Source organism: Chrysochloris asiatica, unplaced genomic scaffold, assembly GCF_000296735.1.
Source record: "Chrysochloris asiatica unplaced genomic scaffold, ChrAsi1.0 scaffold00106, whole genome shotgun sequence".
In the NCBI taxonomy this organism is placed as follows: domain Eukaryota; kingdom Metazoa; phylum Chordata; class Mammalia; order Afrosoricida; family Chrysochloridae; genus Chrysochloris; species Chrysochloris asiatica.
In genome coordinates this window covers 4,617,146-4,628,242 of record NW_006408624.1, presented here as the reverse complement: position 1 = coordinate 4,628,242, position 11,097 = coordinate 4,617,146, and positions in this window count along the sequence as shown.

The window sequence follows — 11,097 nt, the reverse complement described above, 5'->3', positions numbered from 1 at the left end:
AATGGCCAATACCAGTCCATTTCAGCTAATGCCTAAGATATCGATGTTTATGTGTTCCATTTCATTTTTGACAACTTCCAATTTTCCCAGATTCATACTTTGTACATTCCATGTTCTGATTTTCAATGGATGTTTATAGCTGTTTCTCTTCATTTTGAGGTGTGCCCCATTAGCAAATGAAGGTCCCGTGGGCTTTTCTTCCATGGGCTTTACTCCATTTGCGTCATCATGGTCAACTCTACTTTGAGGAGGCAGCTGTTCCCCAGTCGCATTTTCAGTGCCTTCCAACTTGAGGGGTTCATTTGCTGGCACTATTATTGACTGCTATTTTCTGCTATTCTCTACTATTCATAAGGTTTTCAGTAACAAAATATTCAGAAGTTGTTAATCACTCCTTCTTCCTAGTCAGTCTTTGTCTGGAAGCTCATCTGAAACCTGTCCACCATGGGTGACCCTGCTGGTATTTAAAATACCACTGGCATAACTCTCAGAATCACAGCAACTCACAAGCTACCACAGTACGACAAACTGACAGACGAGTGGTGGAAAGGCCTTAGAGACCTTCATTTATACATTCAAGCATGAGTTCATGTATTCAACATACTTATTGAATCTTATTGTATGTCAGACTGGGACAACAACCACACAAAACTGAGCAAAACTCGATCTAGCTCCAGTTCTCTGGAGCTACTGGGTTAGAGGGATGGTAATGATGACTCGAAGGCATTTAACAACACAAAAATGACTATTACTACTTATTGAGGTTTCTATGCCAGCTAGGAGGAGCTCTGGTAACATAGTGCTTACGAGCTGGGCTGCTAACCTCATAGTCAGCAGTTTGAAACTACCAGTCGTTTCACGGGAGAAAGATGAGGCTTTCTGTTCCCGTAAAGATTTACAACCTCGGAAACCCTATGCAGGATTGCTATGAAGTCGGAATCGACTCCACGGCATACCACCACCACCACCACCATGCCAGGTAGAATTGTGGTGTGGCATTGTGGGATAAGCACTGAACTGCTAATCACAAGTTGGTGGTTCAAACCCACCAGCCACTCCTCAGAAACCCTGTGAATGGTCACTATGAGTCAGAACCAACTCAATAGCACTTAACAACAGTAACAACATGCCAGGTATTAGTGATGCAGCAGTTAAATGTTCAGCTAACTAATTGAAAGATCAACAGGAGAAAGTTGTGGCAGTAAGTTCCCATAAAGATTACAGCCTTAGAAGGCCTGTGGGCAGTTCTACTCTGTCCTCCCGGGTTGCTATGAGTTGGAATCAGTTAGATGGCTACGAGTTTAGTGGTCTGGTATGCCAGGTCCTAAGGTTGTTGTTGTTATGTGCCGTGGAGTCGGTTCTGACTCATAGCAACCTGCACAGTGTTTCCGAGGCTGTAAATCTTTACAGGAGCAGAAAGCCTCATCTTTTCCCTGTGGAACAGCTGGTAGTTTAGAAATGCTGACTGTGAGATTAGCAGCCCGATTCGTAACCACTACGCTCCCAGAGCTCCTTAGATCCTAAGGTTGTTGTTGTTGTTAAGTGCCGTCAAGTCTGTTCCGACCCATAGCGACCCTGTACAAGGTTTCCAAGGGTGTAAATCTTTACGGGAGTAGAAAGCCTCATCTTTCTCCCACGGAGCTGCTGGTAGTTTCGAACTGCTGACCTTCAGGTTCGCAGCCCTATTCGTAACCACTACGCTACCAGAGCTCCTTAGGTCCTAAGGTAGGGGCTTTTATAGTGATGACTTTGTTTCAGCCTCACGAAAAACCTTTTGTGGATGGGTAAACTTAAGGGCAGAGAGGCTAAGTCACTTGCCAACCTAGGAAATGGTGGCACTAGGATCTTCCTGGGCAGCTTTGTTTAAGAGACTGAGCATCCCCTTACTGGGCCCATGCTCACACTTAGCTGCTAATGGCGGAGGAGCCTATGACAGGACCCAGAACTCATACCTCTTTTCCCTAGAGAGAAGTAGGTGAGGGCTCTGATGAGGTAGAGGCCACGGGCAGACATGGATGGGTCAGCCTTGCTGAGGACTTGGGCAACTGCTTACCAAGTGACTTTGCCCAAGGTGCTGAGTGAAAGGACCTGGCTGGTGCCCTTCAGATGCCCCCACAGGTGGAGCCTCCCTCGCTCTGCCCCACCCACTCCATTCCTGCAGTTCCTTTGTTCTTGCTCCCAATCACAAGGTGACAGCCTGTTCTTCCTTCCCGAGGATGCTGCAATCTGAGTCAACCCTGGGCCCCTCTGTCAGAACCTGGCCACTTGAGGTCACAGCCTGCTGGGCTTGAAGCCTATGAAAGAAGTTTGGGGCAAACATCTACTCACAGCTTTTCCACTGGCAGCCAAAGAGGGTCTCCCTGAATTGGACATCCATGGCTTTGATGGGGATACAGGGAGTTGTGAAGTACTGGAACCAAGATTGTGTTCTACCATCGTATGCATCATATGTGTTTGCATATGCTCATGCACATGTGTGTTTGTGTATGTGCTTGAGAATAATTGTATAAGTGAACAGATTCCTTTTGTACATGTGCAAACATTTGCATAACCACGGATACCTATGCATGGGATCAGATAGGGCTTAATTTTTACTGCTGTCTCCTCCAAGCTCTTCTATGGGGAAGCTGGTGGTTGTGTTTGAATATGTGCATGTGCAGAGAGTGGATGTGTGTGTGCAGACCTATTCATGTGTATGCACATGCAGGGGGAAAGTTGGGGTACATGTATATGCAACTCTGTGCATGCATTTCTCTGGGTGCATTAATTGATGAACTTTGGTGCTGCACAATAATGCACTGGACCACAAGGTCAGTTTGAACTGAAAGGTTGGCGGTTTAAACCCACTAGCCACTCCTCAGAAACCCTATACAGGGTCGCTATGAGTCAGAACCTACTCGATGACACTTAACAACAGCAACAACACACATCTGTAGGTTGGCTGATCTTGCTTGGGCTCTGCTGGAACGGCTCTGTGCCAGATGTTTTACAGACTGCATTGTCTCTTCCCATCCTCTTATCTCTTTCAATATTGGGACAATTATCCCATTTTGCAGAAGTGGAAAACTGAGGCCCTTTTTCTTACTTCAGGTCATGCAGTTTATATAACCCCAGGTGCTTCTCATTCCCCACTGGGACCAGTAGGCTAGCCCAGGCACGCTATTTTCAAAGTGATGGCATAAAGACAAGAGTACAAAAGGCCTAGCCTCCTTCACATCTGCCTTATTCTATTGGCCAAAGCAAGTCACATGACCAAAGTAAGGCATGGAGAAATATATTCTGTTCCCTCGAGGGGAGGCACTGCAAAGTTACATGGGAAAGTATGGAACTACAGAAGGAAGTGAGAAATTGGAGCTACTATTGTGTTCCCCTATTGTATACATGCACATGTGTTTGCATATGCTCATTTGCATGTGGGCAAACCATGTTGGTGTATGTGCTTGAGAATATATAGCTGCATATGTGCCCACAGTCCTGTCACATATATGCAAATGCATGCATAGTTGTGTGTATGCATGATGGTGTGAAGCTGAGGATGGCCTGGGTTTCTGTGTATACCTGCATGTGAGCATGCCTCTGACACACGAATACAACACCCAGCCAGGCCACATGGGAGGAGTGGAGGGGTCGATGCTATGAAATGGGGTCTGTGTCAGAGTCTCTCAGAGATGCTTGCTGGGCCCCTTCAGTGAATCTCATGCCATCTGCATGTGCTGAGATAGGTCTTGCACAGTTAGTGGCCCTGAGAAAATTCACTGGTCAGTTGTCTTGTAGTCTATTATTACCCAGATGTCTGTGTGTTCCAAACAATTGTTTTTAAATTGCTTCATTAGTCTGTCTTGGCACATCCAATCCTGCTACACTTCACTGGCTTAGATTCTCTGGGACAGAGCTAGTGGAAGCTGGGCAGGTAGGACTCTTGCTGACAGGCATCCTAGCACAGAAAGGGATCCCCAGAGAAAAATGAGGTGTCCTCCAACTATAGAATAGGCAACTCTGTGAAGTGGGATAGCATGGACTCAGAGTCAGAAAGAGCTGGCTTCAAGTCCAGCATCTGACGCTTATATAAACTGCATTACCTGAAATAAGCTCAAAAAGGGCCTCTGTTTTCCACTTCTGCAAAATGGGGTAATTGTCCCAATATTGAAAGAGATAAGAGGATGGGAAGTGACAACACAGTCTGTAAAACTTCTGGCACAGCACCTGGCCCGAGTTCAAAACATGGGCGCTCCTTTCTGTCTTCTTCCACAAAGAGCCTTTCAGTTCTCAGCAGAGACTGGGACACACAGTCCAGGTTGAGCAGCTAGGTGATTCTAGTGGTTCTCCAAGGAGTCCTTGGGTGGTGTAAACAGTTAATATGCTTGGCTTGATTGAGGGCTTAGACACACCCAGAGTCATCTCAAAAGAAAGGTCTTGTGATCTACTTCTGAAAACTCGGCCACAGTTCTACTCTGATACCCATGGTGTCACCATGAGTTGGAGTCAACTTGAAGGCAACTGATTTGGTTTGGGTTTGAAGGCCACCTGACTTAGGTGAGCCCATGGCATTCTAGGAAACTTTACCTGAGGACCACATCCTAATGGATCCTGCTCTGTTTAAGAGCAACCCTGCAGGCAAAGGTCAGAATACAGGGCCTGGGACCTTGCTGCTTGGACTCAAATGCCTGCTTATTACTTACAGAGTGTCACTGTGGACTAACTGGCTTTTCTGGGGCCCTGTGTGCATCTCTGAAATGGTGATCATAATAGTACCCAATTCAAAAATACGTTCTTCCCTTCCACCACCAAAATCCCATTTTGCTTTCTGGGATGGAAATTACCACCGAATGTCTTACACATTCCTGTCTTCCTAACCAAAGGATCTTGAAATAACCTCTCTCTTGGTGACTCAGGCTCAGGAGCGTAGAAAGACAGCTCCGTGCTTTGGGTTGAGGTGTCTCCTTGTCTCATCAGCTGTCATTGTCCCCCCCTTTGGGCTACAGAGATGCCCATCTCCCAGCCCACAGTGGACTTGGGCATGGGTCGTAAAGCTTTCTCCATCAAAGGCCAGACACTAAATACTTCAGACTCCATGGGCCACGTGCGATCTTTGCTACACAGCCATTATCTTTGTTTTGTTAGTTCTTTTCCACAACTCTAAAAATATGAAAACCATTCTTTGTTTGACAACCACACAGAAAGAGATTTGTGGGCTGGATTTGTCCTATGGCTATAGTATGCTGACACCTGGGAAAGCAGCTAAACCTATCAGTTAAAACTGTGTGCTGAATAAATGTTATCATGTTTCTGAGAAGTGGATGGTGAATTTGAACTGCTGACCTTGCTGTTCAAAGTGACTTTGCAGCCCATTGCATTATCCCACAGCACCACACCAGTGTTATTACTACTGACACATGTTCATTCACATCATGGATGAGGTTTTGTTCAGGGGTCTACATGAAAGTAAACTTATTTGTCTCTCAAGCAACCTTGTTGTTGTCATTGTAAGGTGTGCCATCAAGTTGATTTCAACTTACATCAACGCTGTGTGACAGAGTAGAATCACTCCAATGGATTTTCTAGATTGTAATCTTTATAGGAGCAGCCCTGTGGAAACCTTGGGAGGGTTTGAACTGCCAATCTTCCAGTTAACATCTGAGCACTTAACCACTGTGCTCATACCAGGTAGAAATCCATATGCCCATTTATGTGGAGAGTCAGAGCTGATATTGTAACTCAGATCACCTGATTCCAAAGCCATCCCAACTGAGAGGGCCCTATAGGAGTATTTAGAGGGGATACAAAGAACAGAGCAGGGACAGGGCAAGGAAGTCAGAGAAAAGCACAAGATACACTTCCAGCCCATGCCCTAGGTGATAAAATCGACATGAACATAGAGGGCTTTTTACAAAACATTTTACTAATTTCCAGTGTAATCTGATACACGTTCATGACTGTAGAGATCAATTACAGAAACATACCAGGACAACCCTTGGTAGCATTTGGGCGCACACTTTTAGACACCTCTGTCTGACTGTAAACACAGATGTACACAGTTTTAAGTAAGTGGGAGCAGACTCCACATGCTATTGTATAAGATGCCTTTTTTTTTTCACCTCTGAACAATACGTTGTGGACATCTTTGTATGTCAATAAATATAGATCGACAGCTTCATGTTAAATGGCTTCACCATGTTCTATTGCATACAGAAACAGGATTTTTAAATGCAAAAAAAAGGCCCTCGGTCCAGCACGTGTTCCAAAGTGGGTGTTTCTATGACTGTGCTTAGGGTGAGGCTTCTGAGGCTGTGCCTGACCTCCAGGCTTGAATACACTGCCTGCCACATAGGAAGTGCTCATCAATGTCAATTTCCTTCTACCCCAAGCCACCCTCCACACCTTCATCATCTTTATTACCTCATGGAATGACTACTTTCTGAAGACTTATACAGGTTTTTTTCCAACGCCAACAGGGTTAAGCAGGGGTGGAGAGAGACCCTCTCAGTTCAGGTATCCGACTCTCTAGGGGATGGCTGAGGGTCCTGAAAGGCAGGTAGGTGAATACTGGGGAAGGGGCGTATTCTTGGTTTTAGCAGTCCAGAGGCGCAGGGGCAGATGAGGCGCAGTGGTATGCAGGACTCAGGAACAGATTCCAATCAATGGAGGAAGTTGCTGGGATACCCATAATGCATAAATATAAGAGCCGCTGTAATAGACTTCTAATAAGAAATTAGGAGCTCTGGTAACATAGTGGTTATGAATCAGGTTGCTAACCTGAAGGTTGGCAGTTCGAAACTACCAGCGGTTCTGTGGGAGAAAGATGAGGCATTATGCTCCTGTAGAGATTTATAGCCTCGGAAACCCTGTGCAAGGTCACTAAGAGTTGGAACCGACTCCACGGTACTTAACAACAACAACAATAACAAATTAACAGCAAAAAAGCCCAAACAAGCCCACTGCCATTGTGTCAAATCTGACACTGTGAAGCTTTATAGACAGCTTCATCTTTCTCCCAAGGATCAGCAGGTGGGTTTGAAACCACTGACCCTGGGGTTAGCAGCCCAATGCCTAACCCACAGTGTCACTAGGGCTCCTAGTCAGTCAATTATAATTCAAGGCAGCCTCAGATGGTTCAGCAGTAGAACTGTGCTCCCTGGGGTTTTCCAAGGCTGGTTTTTTTGGAAGTAGGTCACCAGACCTTTCTTTTGAAGTACTTCTGGGTAGACTTAAACCTCCAACATTTCAGTTAACAGTCAACACCTTCTGATAGAAAGTGCAGTGGCTTTATAAGATAAGCACTAGATTGAACCACAAGGTCAACAGTTTGAGCCCACCAGACTCAGGGAGAAAGATGAGGCTTTCTGCTACAGTAAAGATTTGCAGCCTCAGAAAACCTATATAGCGTTGCTGAGTCAGAATGGGGAACTGTAATGAGCTTCCTGACACTGGCAGGGTGTGGGCATAGGTAAGGACAACCCAACTGAAAGTCTTTCCAGGTCAGAGTGTGTTAAGGGGGGTCAACCTCAAGGCGGAGGGCACAGAAGGAGAGGTGTTGCTTCTCACCTGTTCCCAAGGCAGGCGGGCCCCAGCTGCTGCCTCTGTGATTTGCATTCAGCCCTTGTCTGGGAAGAACTCTGCATGCAGCAGCCTGCTCCTAGAGATGTGCTATTTTAAGTGCTTCCCCTCCACCCCTAAGGGTGCCATGTGTTTATCTTGCTTTCGAGTTAAAAGGGAAAATCAATTTCACTCTTACCTTAGGAGGGTTTGGGGATGGGGGCTGTGGGGTGGCTTCATTTCATTAAAATGAAAGTGGGAGTGGGGGCAGTAAGGGCTTCAGATTCCCAGCCCCCCTGACTGATTATGAATAAACAATTACTTGTGCCCATAGCACTGTTTGTCTCCTCCTTCAGTCCAGACTATGAACTTCCAGAGGGTCTGTGGTTCACTGCTCACCCCAGAGAGAAGAGAGGAGCCAATCTAATCACTGTGCTGTGTATCGGTGTTTCCGTGTGTGTGTGTATGTCTGTGTGTGTGAGAGCGAGAAAGAGAGGGAGAGACAGAGAGACTGTCTTTAGTTCCTTGAACGCCCAGTTAGAAAAGGAATTCAACATTTATTGAGCACCTATTGCATTCCGGGGACTGTGCTAAGCACAAGAAATTCAACAGTGAATAATTTTTTTATCCTTTCTCTCTGGGAGGGAAGAAGAAAAGAGGCCAATAATTACCAAGCTACTAAGAAAATCATCCATTGAAAATCCTGTGGAACACAGTTCTTATCTGACACACACGGGGTTGCCAGGAGTTGGCATCGATTCCATGGCAACTGGTTTTGATTTTATTTTTGGTTTTTATTTTTTTAACTTTTTTATTGTGATTTGAGTGAAAGTTTACAGAGCAAATTGGTTTTCCATTCAACAATTCATACACATTTTGTTTTGTGACATTGATTGCAGTCCCCACAATGTGACAGCTCTCTTCCCACTTCTTGTGTGTGTATTTAATGCTTCCATTCTTCCTTCTTTCCTATCCCTTCCTGCCTTCTGAAGGAGCTCTGGTAACATCGTAGTTACCAGTTGGGCTGCTAACCTTAAGGTCACCAGTTGAAAATTACCACCTGTTCCACTCCTGTAAAGATTTACAGCCTTGGAAATCCTATGCAGGGTCACTATGAGTCAGAACCAATTCCATTGTACATCACCACAACCACCACCACCTGCCTTCTGATCTTTTTCCCTGGGTAAATGTTGCCCTTCTGATCTCATACTGTTGCTTGTTCTAAGGAGTGTGTACCTCCCTGGATTGTGGTTCACTCTCTATGCCCATGCTATCATTTGGCACAATGTTGAGCCATAGGATTGAGTTCAGTTACAAGACTGAAGTCTTCATCGTAGTCTTGGGGGATTCACCAGGCTCTATTCAACTAGTAAAATTGGTCTTGTTTTTAATTATTATTTTGAGTTTGTTTCACATTTTTTACCCACTCTATCCAGGGCCCTCTATTGTGATCCATTCAAAATGGTCAGCAGTGATAGCTGGGCACTATCTAGTTTTGGTCTCAGGGTTATAGAGGCTGAGAGTCACTTGGCCCATTAGTCTTTTGGACCAATTGTTTTTATATGTCTTTTGATTTTCCTCACTTTTCATTGCTCTGGATGGTGAAAGACCAATAGTTTCATCTTAGATTTTACTCACAAACTTTTAAGACCCCACTTGTTGCTCACCAAAATAGAATGTAGAACATTGTCATTGTGGATTATGCCATGCCTATTGGTTCATGTTCAATTGTTTCAAGAGGTAGCATGTGATCAAGAGCCAATGACACTGAAAGAGGAAGTCCAAGGTGCATTGAAGGAATTGGCAAAGAATAAGGCACCAGGAATTGATGGAATACAAATGGAAATCTTTCAAGAAAGTGAGGCCGCACAGGAGACACTCACTCATCTCTGCCAAGAAATTTGGAAGACCACTATCTGGCCGACTGATTGGAAGAGATCCATATTTGTGCTCATTCCAAATGGAATGTGGAACTCATCGGACAATATCTTTGATATCCTATGTGAGTAAAGTTTTACTAAAGGTAATACAGAAACAGCTGCAAGCATACATTGACAGAGAATTTCCAGGGGTTCAAGCTGGATTTAGAACAGGACATGGAACAAGGTATATCATTACTGATGTCAGATGGATCTCGGTTGAAAGCAGAGAATATCAGAAAGATGTTTACCTGTGCTTTATTGACTATGCAAAGGCTTTTGATTGGGTGGATCATGACAAGCTATGGACAACATTACAAAGTATGAGTATTCCTGAACACTTAATTGTGCTCATGAGGAATCTGTTCATGAACCATGAGGCAGTTGTTCAAACAGAACATGAGAACACTGAATGGTTTAAAATTAGGAAAGGTGTGTGACAGGGTAGTATTCTTTCACCATACTTATTCAATCTGTATGCTGAGCAAATACTCTGAAAATCTGGGTTATATGAAGAAAAATGTGTCATCAGGATTGGAGGAAATCTCATTAACATAATGAACCTAAGTGCCCATAAACAGATAACTGGATAAACCAACTATGTAGCATGTTGGTGCTGTTTTGGTGTTAGGTGCTGACAAGTTGGTTCCCACTCATAGTGACCCAATGCACAACAGAACAAAACACTGCCCAGTCCTGTACCATACTCACAGTTGTTATGCTTGACCTCATTTCTGCTACCACTGTGCCAATCCATCTCATTGAGGTTCTTCCTCCTTTTTTCCTTCTTATATCTTTTTTATATCCTTCTCCAAGGACTGGTCCTTCCTGATAATATGGCTGAAGTATGAGAGACAAAGTCGACATATACTGGTTTCTAAGGAGCATTCTACCTGTGTTTCTTCCAACAATGATTTGTTTGTTATTCTGGCAGTCCAGAGTGCTTTTAATATTCTTCTCCAACACCATAACTTAGACACATCAATTATTCTACAGTCTTCCTTATTCATTCATAAATTTTCACATGCGTATGAGGCTATTGAAAATACTATGGCTTGGGTCAGGCACACCTTAGTCCTCAAACTGATGTCTTTCCTCTTGAACACTTTAAAGATGTTGTATGGAACAGATTTGTGTAATGCAATACATCTACATCATTTGATGTCTTGACTGCTGCTTCTGTAAGTGCTGATATTGGGTCCAAGAAAAATGAAGTCTTTGAAAACTTCAATCTTTTCTCCATTTATCATGATGTTATTTGTTGGTCCAGTGGTGAGGATTTTTGTTTTCTTTACATTGAGGTGCAACCCACAACGAAGGCTGTGGTCTTTGATCTTCATAAGTAAGTATTTTAAGTCATCTTTCCTTTCAGCAAGCAAAGTGGTATCATATGCATATGGAAGCTTATTAATGAGTCTTCCTTCAATCCAGATGCCATGTTCTTCTTCATATAATCCAGATTCTTAGATTATTTGCTCAACATACAGATTGAATAAGTGTGGTAAAAGAATATTAACCTGGTGCACACCCTTCCTGATTTTAAACCATTCAGGGTCCCCTTGTTCTGTTTGAATGACTGCTTCTTGGTCTGTTGACAGGGTCTTGATGAGCATAATTAAGGATTCTGGGATATCCATTCTTCACA